Below are 17,636 nucleotides of genomic sequence, written 5' to 3' on the forward strand. Positions count from 1 at the left end.
CCCTGGTCCAGGAACTAAGATCCCACACGCCATGGAGCATCTAAGCCCATGTGCCCTGACTTATGAGCTCACCATCAAGAGTCTTTGAGCTGCAACGACTGAGGCTATGCACCACAGCTACTGAAGCCCGCACGCCACAGAGCCCACGCTCTGAGAAACCCATGCCCCACAAACAGAGAGTAGCCCCTGCTCCCCACAACCAGAGGAAAGCCTGTGTGGCGACAAAGACCCAGTGCAGCCGAAAATAAAGTAATAAATAATCTTTTTTAAAGAAGAGACAACAGGTCAGAGGTAGCCTGTGGGCCTTTGCCAAAACCCCAGGACTTACATCAACTTTGGGGAAAGTGTTGATGTCAAAAACATCATTTTAAGTCTTCCTTTTAGAGGCTGGGTCCTGCCAGCTCTGAACAGTACATCCAGGCACTTCTGTCCCTCTTCCCATAATCCTCTTGTGAACACCCACTGGCTTCAGAGACATGGGACTTTCACCCTTCACACACAGTTATTCTGGAAGACAAAACAGGGGCAGAAATTAAAACCAGAGCCCAGGTCTTTGTACCCTACCCAGCATATCAAGTGCCCCTCTTCAAATTGTCCTGGGCGAGCTGTGTACCTAACGAAGAAAATAGAACTATTCTTTCAGTTAATCGCCTTTTAGCAAGGGGGTGGTGGGGTGGTGGGGGGGGTGCAAATTTACTAAAGGCTCTTCTAAAATGCCAGCTGAAAAGGGAAAATGCTCCTTGGCACTAGGGAATCTTTTTCATGTGAAGTTACACGATCACTTCTCATTCTGTCTCTTAAGCACCGCGTGGCACCCATCCATGTATTAGGCTAATAACTGCACGAATCTAGTTAAAAAGAAGCAAGCAATTATTTTAATTAGAGGAGAACAAAAATAACACTCCTGGATTCTGGTTTAAGGGACAAGAAGGAAGTCGTCGGGGTTCAAAAAGATCCCACAAAATATTTTTGTGAAAGGAAAAATAATTAAGGCCAAATTTAGAATGGACTGGCAATACGTGGGCCAAATAAAATGAATGGCACTACTGTGCAGCTAAAACCCATTCATAGAGACGAGCCCCAGAAAGTCCATTTCTGTGATACCATTTGGAGGGTGTCGCCAATTTCACGAAGTGAAAGTGCCTGTCTAGTGGAGACTTCAGCAGTCCTTGCAAACCTCTTACACGATCTCTTACAGAGTTTCTGTGTACACACTTTTATTAATAAGAGAAAAGGGGAAGCATCTCGGTCAGATGCCTTTTAAGCAGGATTTTTTTTTTCATTAAAATTCTTAGAGTAAATGGTTTGAATTTGTTACTCTGGAAAAATCTGCATAGGAAATCCTTGCTGCTAATCCATTCTACAGAAAGCGGATGCCATCGGAAGAGAGTTTTCACTATTTGAGTCGAATTTAGTCAAAGAGGAAGAGATTGTATCAGCGGATTTTCCATCGCCTGGGCCTTCTTGCCTCCCTTCTGGGCATGGCATTTGGGCCATCCTAGTCCATCTCAGGCTTCCAAAAAGATGAAATAAGGGAATTCCCTGGTGGGACAGGAGTTAAGAATCTGCTTTGCAGTTCAAGGAACATGGGTTCCATGCTTGGTCAGGGAACTAAGATCCCACATGCCTTGGAGCAACTAAGTCCGTGCACTGCAATAGAAAGTTCGTGCGCCTCAACAAAAGATTCTAGTAAGGTGGATGAACCTTGAGCCTATTATACAGAGTGAAGTCAGTCAGAGAAAAGCAGATATGGCATACTAACGGCACAGATATGGAATCTAGAAAGATAATTCAGCCTATTATACAGAGCAAGATATCAGACAGAGAAAAACAAATAGTGTATACGAGCACATATATACGTAATTTAGAAAGATAGTACTGATGAACCCATTTTCAGGGCAGCAAGGGAGACACAGACATAGAGAAAAGACGTGTGGACACGGTGGGGAAGGAGAGGGTGGGACAACCTGGGAGAGCAGCCCTGACATATACACACAGCCATGTGTAAAACGCACAGCCAGTGGGACGCTGCTGTACAGCGCAGGGAACTCAGGCTGGGACTCTGAGATGACCTAGAGGAGCGGGATAGGCGGAGGAAACGGGAAGGCTTTAGAGGGAGGGGAGGTGTGTACAACTATGGCTGATTCATATCCATATACAGCAGAAGCCACCGCAACAATGTAAAGCAATTATCCTCCAGTTAAAAATAAATACATTTTTAGAAAGATCCCATATGATGCAAGGAAGATCCTGAGTGCCGCAACCAGGACCCAAGACAGCCAAATAAATAAATGAATAAAGTTCCCTGGAGGCTCAGACGGTAAAGCATCTGTCTACAACGAGGGAGACCTGGGTTCGATCCCTGGGTTGGGAAGATCCACTGGAGAAGGAAATGGCAATCCACTCCAGTACTATTGCCTGGAAAATCCCATGGACAGATGAGCCTGAATAAGTTACAGTCCATGGGGTCGCAAAGAGTCAGACACGACTGAGCGACTTCACTTGTAACTTGACTTGTAAAGTTGAAACGCAATGCAAACCAGTCCCCTAGTCAGTCTTGTCCCTTCTGTTTGAATTTATACATGTTTACTGAACACCTGCTCTCCACCAGGCTGAGCCCTGGGCCCTGCCTGCAAAGAGCTCACCACCTCGTCACAGAGATGAGGCCTCAGCCCAGAGACCACACAGCCCCAGCTGGGAGGGCTCAAGGGTTCTGGTCTGAGCTAATGGTTAAACAGTGGGTTGTGCAGGAGGAAGCCATGGACAGCCCATGCCTGGTGGAAAGAGCAACACACACAAAGGTTGGTGCAAAAGGGCCCCACATGCACACTGAGAACCAAGGGCGGCTGGAGATGCTACAGGGGAGGGGGCAGGCTGGGGAGGATGCAGAGCCGGGCCAGAGGGGCTCCGGGTGCGTGTTCATGAGCCTGCACTCCACCTTGCAAAGCCACCAAGGAGCTCTCTACGAGGGCTGAGGCAGCCAGCTTTCCATGCTGCTTTTTGGCTGTGCTGACTCTTCACTGCTGCCCGGCTTTTTTCTCTAGGTGTGATGAGCAGAGGCTACCCCTCAGCTGCAGGGTTGGGCTCTCATTGCAGTGGCCTCTCTTGTCGGGTGCACGGGCTCTGGAGCACAGGCTCAATGACTGTGGCGCATGGACTTAGTTGCTCCGCGGCACGTGGGATCTTCCTGGACCAGGGACTGAATCCATGTCTTCTGCTTCGGCAGGTATATTCTTTACCACTGAGCCACCAGGGAAGACCCACCAGCTTTCCATTTTGGAGTGAGCACCTTGCTGTCTGAGAAGAGGATGGAACGAAGACTGGGTGTACCAGCAATGCCATAGCCCAGAGGACCACAGCAAGCAGGTGTGGAGAGATGGGTGAGCTATGAGAGGCACAGTACTGAAGCAGATTAATAAGAACAGGTCTGTGGAGCAGTGATCAGAGGGTCAAAAGGAGGAGATGAAATTGGTTTTGAAGATTCTCACTGGGATCAGGTGTTTATCTGAATGCTTGCCCTATGTCCAGAAAGTTGTTATCTCACAGGTTCCTCCTCAAATCCAAGATGGACCTTGACAATGGGCCCAGGATTGAGACACAGTGACAAAGGTCAGCCTTGAGCACGTACGCTTACTGCCAAGTGCCATGTGAGAGCTCCTAGAAAACAGTCTAACTCCTACTGACCTTCCCACGGGCTTCCCAGATGGCTCATCAGTCAAGAATCTGCCTGTAATGCAGGAGACACAGGAGATAGGTTGGGACGATCCCCTGGAGGAGGGCATGACAACCCACTCCAGTACGCTTGCCTGGGAAATCCCATGCACAGAGAAGCCTTATGGGCTTACAGTCCATGGTGTCCCAAAGAGTTGGACAAGACTGAACATGCACGCAGATGCAAAACTCACACAAAACCAGTTTTCTGCCTAAAGTCTAATTCAAAATATACAGAAGCCTGGGATGAAATGTAATTGTGATGAATACTTACCGGGATAGTTGGTATGATGGGTTAACTTGATGGGGCTAAAGGAGGCCCAGAGAGCTGACGAAACGTATTTCGGGGTGTGTCTGTTGAGGGTGTTTCTGGAGGAGACTGGCCTTCGAATGGATGGATGGAGTTAAAAGGACCACCCTCAACGTTGCAGGGAGAAGCATCCCATCCACTGAACATCTGTACAAAACAGAAAGACAGAGGAAGGGTGAGTTTTCTCTCTGCTTCACCTGGGACACCCGTCTTCTCCTGCCCTTGGACGTGGGAGCTCCCACTGCTCAGGCCTTCAGAATCCAACCAGGCGTGTGCGCATGTTGTCACTTCAGTAGCATCCACCTCTTTGCAACCCTACGTATAGCACAAGTGTGTTCCGTTATCTTGTAATAACTTGTAATGGAGTATATTCTATAAAAATACGGAATCACTGCGCTGTATACCTGAAACCTATATAATACTGCAAATCAACTCCACTTCAGTTTAAAAAGAATCCAACCAGGACTTACACCACTGCCCAACCCCCAGCCCTCAATCCCCCAATAGTCAGGCCTTCAGGTTTGGACAGGGTTACACCATTAGCTTTCCTGGCTCCCAGTTTGCTGACAGCAGATCAAGTGACTTCTTGGCCTCTGTAATGTGCTAGCCTGTTCCTGTAGTAGGTCTGCTCTTACATGTATATACATATATCTGCATATATTCAATTGGTAGGTTTCTCTGGAGAAACCTGCGCAGCATACTCAGGACAGGTGTTAGTTGCTCAGTCATGTCTGAATCTTTGTGACCCCGTGGACTGTATCCTGCCAGACTCCTCTGTCCATGGGATTCTCCAGGCAAGAGTTCTGGAGTGGGTAGCCATTTCCTTCTCCAGGAGATCTTCCTGACCCAGGATTGATGCTAGGACAAACTACATATAATCACTATATTAGATTAGGAGGAAATGGAAACCCACTCCAGCATTCTTGCCTGGGAAATCCCATGGACAGAGGAGTCTGGTGGGCTACAGTCCATGGTGTTGTAGAGAGTCAGCCATAAATGAGCACGCACACATGCATTCATGTTTTAAGTTTTTAGAGAATGTAATGAGAACACTTCTCAATTTGTTTTATGAGCCAGCTAAATCATGATAACATACCTGGCAGGGATATTACACTTTAAAAAAATTACAGGTGAATTTCTTTTATACATATTGTAAAATTATCAAAACATGTGGTAATACATAAAATAAATATCATAACAAAATTCAGCTTAGTCTAGAAATGCAAGGCTGGTTTGACATTCAAAAACTTCTTGCACGGTTCATCACATTAACAAAATAAAGGGGAAAATCATATGATCAGCCTATAAACAAGCGAGGACTTAATTTATGGCAAAAATGTTTCAGAGTACTAGAGAAAGGAAGTTCTTTCTAGTAATGGTGCAAGGTAAGTGGATATGATGGAGGAAAAAACAGACGTGATCCCAACATCACACCATATATGAAAGGCAACACCATGTAGGTTACAGATCTAAATGAGAAAGGTGAAATTATTGATATAAAGTTTCCAGAAGATAATACGAAAGAATATTTTCATGACCATCAGGAAAGCAAAGCTTTCTTAAATAGGATGTAGGAAGCATTCACTATAAAGGAAAATATTGGTAAGTTAAAGTACAATAAAATTAAAATCTTCTACTCATCCAAAGACACCAGAAAGTGAGTGAAAAGTCAAGCTCAGGGTAGTATAAGATATTTTCAATATATATTTTCAATATATATAAACAAAAAAAGCATCATATTCACAATATAAGTATCTCAGTAAGATACTTATAAATCTGAAAGAAAAGATGAACAATACATCAGGAAAATCAGCAGGACATTTGCAAAAACTCATTCTCAAGATACCCAAATAGCCAGGGTACCTGAAAAGATGTTCAACTTATTGGTAAATGTGATAAATCAAATTAAAACCACAATGAAGTTTAACTAGATACCACCAGAAAGCCCAAAATCAAAAAGACTAAGAACCAGATATGAACAAGGAAGCAGAGCCGCATAACTCTCCCACTTGCCGGTGGGAGTAGAAGCTGACAAAATTCTCTACTCTACACACTCAACAGAAGTGCGTGCGCACACCCACCAAAGACACCCACAAGGAAGCCCACAGTGGCCCTCTCAGATTAGCCTGAACTGAAGCAACCCAAACATTGACCAGGAGTAAAATGATGGGTAAACTCTGCTCTGTAACTGTTAGAATGGAAGGAAACACAACAGGGAAAAAATACTATAATTATACTCAACAACATAGAGACAGCTCACAAACTTCATGTTGAAAGGATGAAGCCAGACACAAAAGAACAGACACCATGTGATTCCATTTATAGAGCGTTACTCAAGAAAAGAGAAAAAACAGTCTATGGGAGTAGATATTAGGATGGTGGCTATCTCTGAGGAGGAAGAAGGGACACTATCACCGGGGCCATCGGGGACAACGGCTAGGTTCTTCTTCTTACCTGGGGGTGTTACTGGGATGCATTCCCACCAGGATAATCCATGGAGTCACATATTTCTGCTTTTTGCAGCTTCCATATGTGAAACCTCAATAAAGAATCCCCAAAATTTTCAAGTGTTGATTTCTTCAGTGAAGCACATGGAGGGACTAACACAGAAAATAGTGTAGAAGATCTTTTTTAAAGCCAATCTTTGGACTTTCTTGGTGGTGGTCCAATGGCTAAGACTTCATGCCCCCAACGCAGGGGACCTGCATTTGACCCCTGGTCAGGGAACCCATGGATCCCACACGCCAAGAGTTCCCACATGCTAAGAGTTTGCATGATACAACTAAAAATCTCACATGGCCCAGTGAAGATCGAAGATCCTGAGGGCCACAACTTAGACCCGGCACAGCCAAATAAATAAATAAATTTTTTTTTTTAAATAGTAGTCTGCCGTTACTTGGGTTCAATGTGCCCTCCTGATGTTGGTTCCAGAGTAGAAAGTGGAAAGGACCATATATACACACCTATGAAATATAGGTCAGTTGGACTGGGAAAACTGAATGCCTTTCCCTGAGGAACCATGAATAAAACTGGGACCCTCTGCAGTTGAGCAAAGAGGTGAGGAATGTATGAGGAAAAAAAAAAATGAAAGAGCCGTTGTATGAAATTATGTCAACAATGAAGGACCTGGAGAAGACGCTTGTATTTCCAGTCTTATTATGTAAAGCGGGATTAAAAGGTAACAAATTGAGGCTGTCTAGGAGGAAATACTTTTTTACAAAATGGATAATTAACCTCTAGCCAATGGTTTAGTAAAATCCAACTTCTCCCTTAAAAAAAAAGATTAGCTATTTATAGCAGCCGAAACAGCATCCACAGTTACGCTGACTGCTATTACATTACAAAGACGCCTCTGCTTCCAGGCAAAAAAAAAAACAAAAAACTGATAGCCAGCTGGGGTCAGGAAGGAAATTTTCCCTTTGGTGTGGGATTTCACAGCTCTGTTATCTAGTAGTGAACCATCTAGGCACTGCCTGGCGTTTGCACCTCCATTTGGACACCTGGCTCTTCCATCCAGGGTGCTGCACTCAAACAAGCCATTGTTTTTCTCCTGGATGGCACACCTGTAGCCTTGTATTTAGGCAACATCTTGCGTTTCCAAAAGGTAAACATGAGGAATATAATCAAAATTGGTCCTAACACTACTGTTTTTACATCAACAGTCTATAAATATATGGGAGAACTCAATATATGTGTGAAATAAACAGAGCAGGTATGCCTACACGGAGGTAATTCAAAAGACGGCTCTGTAATTTAGCAGCCTGGATCTCAATTGTTGTATTTTTTGGCATGAAAAACACAGATATTATTCATCAAAGTGATTGTCCTGCGCACTTGTATACCTTATATAATTTATTTTTTCGGGGCTTTTTACTTCAAAGAAATCACTCGCTAATGACATTTCAGACTTTAGAAATTTTTCTGATAGCACACTGCTATTCCCTCAGGGGCAGAATTGTGAATAAGTGGATTTTTTAAAGATCATTAACAGATATTACAAACCAATTCAAACGGAGCGTTTTCCTTGCAAATTACCTTTAACTTTTAAAGCCATTGGAAAAAAAGAAAAAGGAAAAAAGACAGTGAGTGATTTAATTTACTTAGCCTGTCTACAAATCACAGCTTTTGCACTCTATCGGCGATCGCATTTTTCAACCAAAAAACATCTCTAACTATCTCTAATAGAGATATTTTTCTAAATGATCACACTCAATGAGTGATATTTCAAAAGATAGTGATGTTTAGTTTTTGTGTTTTTGTTTTTTTGTTTTTTTTTTTTTTATCACTGAGCAAGTTGCCCTGGAATTGAGAATGTTTATTTTATTGATATGCTTGAAGCCAAACCAGTCAACCCTGCACTGCCTGTATCTGTTGCTTAATTAAAACTCTCAGGTAATTAGCAGGTTTATCATTTCTGAGCAAATGGATGGAGACGCTTTGGTGGTAGATTGAGGAGTTTTTGAGGTAAGGAGGGGCTCTTTTATTTAATGATCAAACCGTTGTTTCCTGGCTGAAGAGCTAATATTTGGGGTGAGAAGCACCTTTATTCCCCACGTACATCAGGCCTAGATCCCTATTTGCATCAGCACCCCGTTGCGCATGTTTTCTATTCAAAGAGCCCCTGTGGACTTCAAAGTGAGTTGCCTGCGAGGCTGGGCTACATGGGAGTCCTGAACGGGGTCGGATCAGGCCCAGAGCCGGGAGAAACCATGCCAAGACCAGCGCGTGCTAGAGCCCCCAAACCATGTCATAAAATTAAAGGGTGTCCCCTGCCTAGGCCACCCCACAGTGCATGTGGGAAATGTCCCCAGGCTTGCCAAGCGCTGCCCTGGCTTCTCAGGCTACTGCTTATAAATATTCGATGAGTGGCACTCCATTTGTAAGGAACTATGTTAATAAGAATATTCTTTGAAATCGGAGTCCAACGTAGGCTTTAAAAGGGGTCATTGTTTGAAGGACTACAGGTTTCCCCTTTTTCCTTTTTAACATGCAAAGTCAACTTACCAAGAGTCAAACAAAAGGATCTGGTGTCCTTTTGGATGGTCCATCAACCAAAAATGGGTAGAATTCTACTCTGAAGGAAGTTCTATTTTTGGAAGCGTTTATTAAATTATTGAGGGTGTGTGTGCTTAGTCACTCAGTCATGTCCCACTCTTTGCGACCCCATGGACTGTAATCTGCCAGGCTCTTCTGTCCATGGGATTCTCCAGGAAAGAATACTGGAGTGGGTTGCCATTTCCTCCTCCAGGGGATCTTCCTGACCTGGGCAGGGGCAAGGAGGAGGGTGGGGATTGAACCCCAGTCTCCTGCATTACGGCTGGATTTGTTATCATCTGAGCAGCTAGGGAAGCCCTAAATTATTGAGAGGACGTCCCTTGTAGCTCAGTCGGTAAAAAATCTGCCTGCAGTGCAGGAGACCCAAGTTCAATCCCTGGGTTAGGAAGATCCTCTGGAGAAAGAAACGGCAACCCTCTCCAGTATCCTTGCCTGGAAAATCTCATGGACAGAGGGGCCTGGTGGGCTGCACTCCACGGGGTCACAAAGAGTCAGGCATGACTGATCGACTAACACTTACTTACTTACTTAAAGGAATAAAAACGCTAATATTTATTGAATGTCTCTTGCGTGCCAGATGTTTTCATTCTCTTCTTTTCATCCTCACTAAAATATCATGCAGTAGAAGGTAAAGAATCCAAGAATCCGCCTGCAATGCAGGAGACCCGGGTTTGATCCCTAGGCTGGAAAGATGCCCTGGAGGAGGAAATGGCAACCCACTCCAGTACTGTTGCCTGGGAAATCCCATGGACAAAGGAGCCTGATGGGCTACAGTCCATGGGGTCTCAAGAGTCAGACACGACTGAGCATCTAACCGACCACCAGGAAAGTTCCCTGGAACAGAGATACACGTTCCTGGGCCCTCACACGGGGGTGTGGCCTCACCAAGCCTTTCATCTATATGACAGGTGATGGTTTCTGAAAGTGCTTCACACAATCCAGGTCATGGAGACAGTGTCTCATCAACCTTTCCTTCCACTTCAGGCCAGTTTCTCAACATAAGACTTTCTGTTCTCATCACTGTAAGCTTTGGTCTTTTAACGGAAATGAATCTAAATGGGAATGATTTTTCATGTAATTGGGGTCAAAACAAAAGTTTAAAGATAGAATAAAGTAAAACAGGATGATTTCCACTCATAGAACATCAATCTGTTCATTTTGTGCTCAGTCGACAGATCTCTGTACCCGCTGAGTTAAAGTGCTTCAGCGAGGTGTTAAGATGTTGGATTTCTGAGCACGCTTTACCTTGTCTTGACATTTAGGGTAAAATCAAACTTCTAAATCTGAAGCACAGGGAGGGTGAGATGAATTGGGAGATCAGGATTGATGTATATACACGATTGAGGGAACGCTCTGTGGTGCCTTAAGTGGGAAGGAAATCCGAAAAAGAGGGTATGTCTGTATGCATATAGCTGATTCACTTTGCTGTACAGCAGAAACTAACACAACATTGTAAAGCAACTATACTCTCATAAAAATTAATTTTAAAAAGATTTTTTAAAAAAACCCATAAAGCACATATGAGGGCAGATGTGCTCTGACACCGGCCAGCCTCTCAGACCTCATCCTGACCGGCTCACTGCTCTGCAGTCACTCTGTGGAGAGGCTGCGGTGCCTCCTGCCTTTCTTCACCTGCTGGTCCTGTCTCCTCATTGTTGTTGCTCTTATTGTTCAGTTTTGACTGAGCACATCTGACTCTTTGCAACCCCGTAAGCTGCAGCACGCTAGCCTTTCCCGTCCTTCACCATCTCCCAGAGTTTTCTCAAACTCATATCCATTGAGTCAGTGATAAAGTCCAACTTTCTCATCCCCTGTCGTCCCCTTCTCCGCCTGCCTTCAATCTTTCCCAGTATCAGGGTCTTTTCCAATGAGTCAGCTTTTCGCATCAGGTGGCCAAAGTACTGGAGCTTCAGCATCGGCCCTTCCAATGAATGTTCAGGTGTGACTTCTTTTAGGATTGACTGGCTGGGTCTCCTTGTAGTTCAAGTGACTCTCAAGAGTCTTCTCCAGCACCACAATTGTTAATTTGGTTTAAAGGTACTCTCCTCAGGAAGCGCTTGCTTTGCCTTCAGATCCAAAACAGTCCAGCCCTGATGTTCACTATTTCCACTTCCTTCAGAGTATCATTTCCTCTGTTAGCTTAGTCCATCATGCAGCATCCATCTCCCCAACTCAGGTGGGCCTCCAGAAAGTCAGAGATCATCACAGTCTGTCCTCCACTTCTTCTCCCAGTCCATGCACAGTCCCTGGCACAGGGAATATTGTTGGCTGAAAGCAGCTTTACCTGGCTAAAATAACATAAAACCCCAGGCAGATACTCTGTCATTGGCTGCTGAGGCAGCTCTTGAACTGAGGAAGAAAAGCTCTCACTTTTCCTCCTGCGCAAGCTCAAGTTCTTTCCCCTGCAATTGATCCCTGCCTCCTCTCCGCCAGACAGACATGCACACCTGATCTGGAAGGACTGCCTGTGTTTACTCCCAGGCCGGAAAGTCTTACCTGTTGGCAGGGTCCTGCCTGCCAAGAAGGCACAGCTCCCCTGTCATCTGAGTGCTAGGCGGCCATGAGTTCGGTGTCCTGGAGGCCAGGTGTGGCTCTCAGGGGCTCCAGGGGCTCCTCTGTCCAAGTCAGCACTGGCGACAGCAACATCGCAGAACTCAGTTCCCATCACCTCCAAAACAGCTGACCCTGATTCGGGGGGGAGTGTTTTGTTTTCTTGACTGGATCACTTCCAAATTAAAGAAGGGCTATATAATAGTTGTAACAAGGGAAACAACACTTAGAAATGGAGTAAAAGCAAAGATAATTCTTTCTCCCCATCACACCTCACTACCACGCTTTGAAGATTACCAGAGGCAGGCACACATTCGCCTATATCCCTGTTTTATACAAAATGATACAATGTATATTACAATGTATATTATATATTTATACTTAACATGTGTGTGTGTTAAGTCACTTCAGTTGTGTACAACTGAAGTACAACTTCAGTATAATAAAATTATAACTTATGTATATATACATAAGTATAACATAAGGTGAGGTGAAGTTGCTCAGTCATGTCCGACTCTTTGCGACCCCGTGGACTGTAGCCTACCAGGCTCCTCCGTCCATGGGATTCTCCAGGCAAGAATACTAGAGTGGGTTGCCATTTCCTTCTCCAGGGGATCTTCCCGACCCAGGGATCAAACCCAGGTCTCCCACATTGGAGGCAGACGCTTTAACCTCTGAGCCACCAGGGAAGCCTAAGTATAACATATGTATATATAATTATATATTTCCTGTTGTTTTTATTCAGCCGCTCAGTCATATCTCACTCTTTTCGACCCCTTGAACTTAACCTGCCAGGCTCCTCTGTCCATGGGCTTTCCCAGGCAAGAATACTGGAGTGGGTTGCCATTTCCTTCTCCAGAGGATCTTCCCGACCCGGGGATCGAACCCACATGTCCTGCATCTCCTGCATTGGTAGAGAGGTTCTTTACCACTGAGCCACCTGGGAAGCTCGTAACTATATAACAAATATGTAGAATTTTACATCAGTGGGGCTGTGTATATGCTGGGGGGACTTTACTGCAGGGTCGCATCTTCATTCAATGGCTGCTTATCTAGGTAGGTTACTTGCCTTTCTTAGGTGTGGCTATTCAAGGGACTTTCTAGGAAGACGGGTGGGACCACAAAGGACCACACCTGTGTGCAGCGGTGCCGATCTCCTGTTCTCATCAGAAACATACCTGCCTTGGGAATCACACTGGGATTCAGATGAGTTTTCAGAGAAGCGACACTGCTGGTGTTTTCTCTCAGATGATGGTTTGAGGACATCTGAAGAGGTGCCTGCCCCACCCCTACGTTGCGGAGGTCCAGACCAGCCCTGAGCACCATCTCCTTGGCTTCCTTTAACTCCCTGGCCCACCTTGCTCCCTTCTGTTTCTTTTTTTCTTGCTTTCCTCTCCTTTGTTTATAACTGGCTCCCATTTCGAGTTGTTAGTCCCTGTATTGCTTCCGGTCCCATCACTTCATGGGAAATAGATGGGGAAACAGTGTCAGACTTTATTTTTTGGGGCTTCAAAATCACTGCAGATGGTGACTGCAGCCATGAAATGAAAAGACGCTTACTCCTTGGAAGAAAAGTTATGACCAACCTAGATGGCGTATTCAAAAGCAGAGACATTACTTTGCCGACTAAGGTCCGTCTAGTCAAGGCTATGGTTTTTCCAGTAGTCATGTATGGATGTGAGAGTTGGACTGTGAAGAAGGCTGAGCGCCGAAGAATTGATGCTTTTGAACTGTGGTGTTGGAGAAGACTCTTGAGAGTCCCTTGGACTGCAAGGAGATCCAGCCAGTCCATTCTAAAGATCAGCCCTGGGATTTCTTTGGAAGGAATGATGCTAAAGCTGAAGCTCCAGTACTTTGGCCACCTCATGCAAAGAGTTGACTCATTGGAAAAGACTCTGATGCTGGGAGGGATTGGGGGCAGGAGGAGAAGGGGACGACAGAGGATGAGATGGCTGGATGGCATCACGGACTCGATGGACATGAGTCTGAGTGAACTCCGGGAGTTGGTGATAGACAGGGAGACCTGGCGTGCTGCGATTCATGGGGTCACAGAGAGTCGGACATGACTGAGTGACTGAACTGAACTGAACTGACTGATATTGCCTCTGACCTTGTCTATTTCCAGCGCCGTCTCTCAGGAGCAAATCTCAAGGTCAAGGCTTCACTGACTTCCTCCCAGGTGCCTCTGCCCTCCAGTCCTCAGAGAGAGCCACCCACAGCTTCACTGAGTGCCCATCGACTCAGCCCAGCTATCTCCAGGTGGCCATTCCCTCTGACTCTCACCCTACAGACCACAAACTTGGTCAACACAGCTGTGAACTGCTGCATAGGTTTCAAACATATTCAAGGCATTTATTTCAACCAGTTCTTCCAATAGCCCATAAAGTAGAGAAGGTTACATACACTGGCCCCTCAAATATATGGGTCTCAAGAACATTAACAGGAAATTTGCTAAAAAGATATTAAAATGGTCACATAAAAAAGTTTTGCTGTTAGTAAAAACATATACAGTATAGTAACATTGATATACTTTTTGCCTATGGAAAAGCAAATATTTCTAAGGATGAACAATACTCTGTTCAACAAGGGAGGACAGTGGCCAGACCCTTTAACCTCTCAAAGGTAGGATGACGTATTGGTGGTACTGCTCTGATCGATAACTTGCCATTCTTGCCTGGAGAACCCTGCGGACCGAGGAGCCTGGCAGGCTACAGTCAGACATGACTGAAGCGACTTAGCACGCACAAAAATTCATCCAAATTCTCCTAAAGCATCCTCTCCATCTGCCTCTTGAATAGGCATTGCCGCCCCTGACTGTCTCTAGAAGACGTTTCCCTGTCCTTGTAGGATGGAGCCCCCTCTCCCCACATCGGCGCAGGCTCTCCCAGCACAGAGGCCACCCCAGGAAGCACGGCACTGTCACAGTCTGCAGGAAGTCTTTGCAGCCTCTGGGGCACCATTTTGTCACCCCCTGGGACCACTGCCACGCTCCAAGTCCACTGAAGGCATCTGCTTTGAGTTGATTTTTTTTCCCACAAACAGTGAAGAATTTGTGTTGATCCTTCCCTAGAAAGTCACTGGTGACCAGTGACCCTCGGGAGGTCCACAGGGGGATCATGGACAAGTGAGTCAGCCCTCCTGGGGACTGAACTCATGACCTCATTAGCACAGGGCTCTCATCAACAGAGCCACATGGCACATACCTCATTTAAGGCATTGAGGCAGTATTTTGCTAAATGTTAATCCTTAGATTAACTACAGATGAGGAGAATTCCTAGAAGGGAAAAGAAATGAGAGAGATGTGTGCGTCATCAGTAGATGGCCCCTTTGGTTCATTTTATGATTGAATTTCAGCATCGGAAGGTGACACTCCTCGGGATCCATGGTGCCATGTTTTGGTTTTTTTCATCAATATCCTGGCCAGAAGACTGTCAGGGGAAAAAGCAAATGGTGTCACTTCCCTGTTTGGCCAAACTGTATAAGGATTCTGTAGCGATTCCTCCAAAGTTCAAGCTTCAAACACAGACAGCATGAGGGAGAGGGTTCTCCCATCTGAGGGAGGGGTGGTCCTTCCCAAACGCGAAAGGCCGGGCCCTCTTGTCTCCCCACCCCACACCCCCAGAACCCTACTTTCTGTGGCAGGGAGCCCCTCCTGCAGTCCTGTGTCAGTCACTCTGCAGCTCAGTCAGCGCCCCTCCACCCCCCTCACCTCCGCTCACCTTATCCCCAGCTGGTCCCTGAGGGGCCAGTTTTACAAATAGCGACTATGGTTTGGAGCTGAGTTTCGACACCGACTCGGTATCCTGTGTCAGGTTACGTCTCTATGAATATTCCACCGACTGCACAGCTCTGAAGAGACGTTTCCGCTTTCAGGCCATTTCAACTTCAGTCGCCCCCACCCCTGACAGCGATCTTTGAAACTGATAGGGCCCCGATAGAAGCCAGAAGAAATTTTTAAAAAATAGTAATAATCATGGGCGAGGTTCCCAGTCTTTGTAATCTTGGGGAAGAGCCCCCCGGAGGAAAGCACACTTGAATTGAACACGTACCCACGCGAGCTCGTCCATGGAAAAGCCTGCTCGGAAATGCATGGATGTTTTGCAGAGAATTTCTATGATGGGGGAGAAGAGGATAAGTCAGTCATCTGCACTTACCACCTTTTGCCTGAGGAGCTTGAAAGACCATCTTTAAATACTCAGGTCTGTTCCCACCGCAAGAGAAGCCCCACAGCACCCAGGCATTCGGTGGAGAAGACTAACCTCTTAGGAGCAGCTCAGCTCTGCCATGCACAACCTCCAGCGTGTGCCAGCTCACTGGGGCGGGGGTGAGGGGGCAGGGAAAATTAGTATCTGCTTCGAGCTGGTCATTTCCTCACCTGTAAAATGATAGTCACAGTTACTGCAAAATAGTCACTCTCTCCACATGGAATAAAGGACATCAAATTCTTTACTGGATTCCCTGGAACACAGTAACTCCTTGCTGAAATGTAACTATTTCTAACATACTTCACCCTGTGTGACAGATTCAAGGTCCATGAGAAAAGCAAATATCATATATTAACGCGTATTCATGGGATCTAGAAAAATGGTACAGATGAACCTATTCGCAGGGCAGGAATAGAGATGCAGATGCAGACACAAGGGGAAGGGGAGGGTGGGATGAACTGGAAGATTAGGATTGACGTACATACACTCCCATGTGTAAAAGAGGTAGCTAGTGGGAAGCTGCTGTGTAGCACAGGGAATTCAGTCTGGTGGTCTGTGGTGAGAGGGAGGGAAGGGTTCAAGAGGGAGGGGATATCTATATCTATCTATCTATCTATATATATATATATATATACACACAATTCACTTTGTTGTATAGCAGAGACTAACACAACTTCGAAAGCAATTACAATTAGAAATAATAATTATAAAATTTTAATTTAAATTTTAAAAATTAATAGCTAATTTTAAAATTGTTTAAAGAAACTTAACTATTGTAGCTGCTATGTGCTTCCTGACCACCTGGGGACCTATATCTGCATCCCAGATATCCTTCCCTTTGTAAATCTAAAATAAGAATTAAGTTGTATATAGCTGTACAACCACAAAGAAGATACTAGTGATTAAACTGACCCTAGCCACTTGCAACGAGTGTGCTCTGATTCCAACAGCTAAGAGGCAGCAGCCTGCAATGAAAACAGCTAGCCCTGATTTTTTAAACAATGCCTTTTAAAATGTTTCCTTCTGAAATACATTATAAACGGCATCAGGAATTTTCCAAACTGGCATGATCAAAATACACAATCTTAAAGTCATAATTCTCTACAACATACCAAAATCATAGTCAACCTAAAGATTCTCAGAAATTTTGAATTCTGAATGCCTTAAAAAAATTCAATTCAAATAAAATCAGACCAAGTATATTGTTATGAAAATACAATCTGAGAGTCTATATTTGAGGAACACTCCTATAAGCATTTAGTAAGTTATAATTTAAAACTTCTACTCAAGTTCAAGTTGACAGTTAGGGACTAAATAAATAGAAACTAAATTGATGAATAGCCTCTCTCTTACAGCTGTGGGCTCCATTTGCTACTCTAATCTCCAGCAGGGAATATTAGCTCAATAAAATAAATATTTTTAATTTCTTCTATGCATTTCCTCAAACCATGCCAACACACTTACCTATGGCTCACTTAAAAGATTTGTTAAGTACCCCCCTTCACTTACTTAAAAGAGGATGTTTGATGTCCTAACAACAATGGAGGAACGGACATGGGGGCATATTGTTTTCAGGCACCAAGCCCTTAATCACTTCCAGTTCTGATTCATCAGAAAAATGGTGCTCTTGAGGAATTTTTTTTTTGGTCACAAAATATTGTCTTTAATTTTGAGATACTTACTTCTTGCCAGAAAATGATACTGTATTTTTGTCCTAATGATGAAGGATGAAAGATGGGGAGAATTCCATTTGGTGATTATTGGACCACAAAGAAGTAAACTGATTCAGAAAACAAATCCCCAGA

General features: G+C 44.8%; 1 long non-coding RNA gene across 1 annotated transcript; it reads right to left on the reverse strand.

Annotated features, from left to right (window-relative positions):
- LOC106502596 lies at positions 246–11,960 on the reverse strand. The gene is made up of 3 exons (XR_001296239.1): positions 11,573–11,960; positions 3,986–4,168; positions 246–507 (listed from the first exon to the last, which is right to left on the reverse strand). It is a non-coding gene; the product is annotated as an uncharacterized LOC106502596 (long non-coding RNA).

This window comes from Capra hircus, chromosome 11 (assembly GCF_001704415.2).
Source record: "Capra hircus breed San Clemente chromosome 11, ASM170441v1, whole genome shotgun sequence".
NCBI classification, from domain to species: Eukaryota; Metazoa; Chordata; class Mammalia; order Artiodactyla; family Bovidae; genus Capra; species Capra hircus.